The following is a 661-nucleotide window of genomic DNA, read 5'->3' on the forward strand; positions in this document are numbered from 1 at the left end:
ACTGTGGGAGTGACTGTGACACAGGGCCCCAAGCTGTTCCAGAGAACTGCTCCTATCTCCCCACTTTCCCCTGTGGATGGGTCCAGGGAGGAAAGCTGACAGCATACTTGTTCCCCACAGGTCACCTCCCCCCCACCCCCCGCCATTGGGTGACACATCCGGTCTGCTAGTCTCTCCCCTCGCCCGCCCCGGGCTCAGGTCAGCAAGGCTGGGGGCAAGTGAGACTTGCTATGACCCCTGCACAGTCCCTGGGCCTGTTAAGTCCTGCCTGTCCTCTGGGAGCCTCCTTGGGCCACACATGTAGGTAGAGGTCACGGACCGTGAGTCTGTCCTGAGCTTCCCGTCCTGTGAAAGCTGATTATTTACACTGTGGAAAAGTGAAGTTTCCATTCTCAGAGGCTCCACTGTCTCTGGGAGCCTGGCCCTCTATGGAGGAGCTCCAGGTAGCCCCACTCTGTCTGGGCTCTGGGAGCTGGAGTAGGGGGAGACTCTGGGGTGGAGCCACCAGAAAACACTGGACCCCTAACTTCTTTCCTCTGGGCCTGTAGATGGTGGTGGGATGCCAGGGGCTCCTTGGTCACTGCACCGTCTACGGACACCTCTGTCACTGCCTCTTTTCCCTTCATCCCACCCCAGGGGCACAGCGTCCCACCCTCAGGCA

Source organism: Bison bison, unplaced genomic scaffold, assembly GCF_000754665.1.
Source record: "Bison bison bison isolate TAMUID 2011002044 unplaced genomic scaffold, Bison_UMD1.0 scf7180017864209, whole genome shotgun sequence".
NCBI lineage: Eukaryota > Metazoa > Chordata > Mammalia > Artiodactyla > Bovidae > Bison > Bison bison.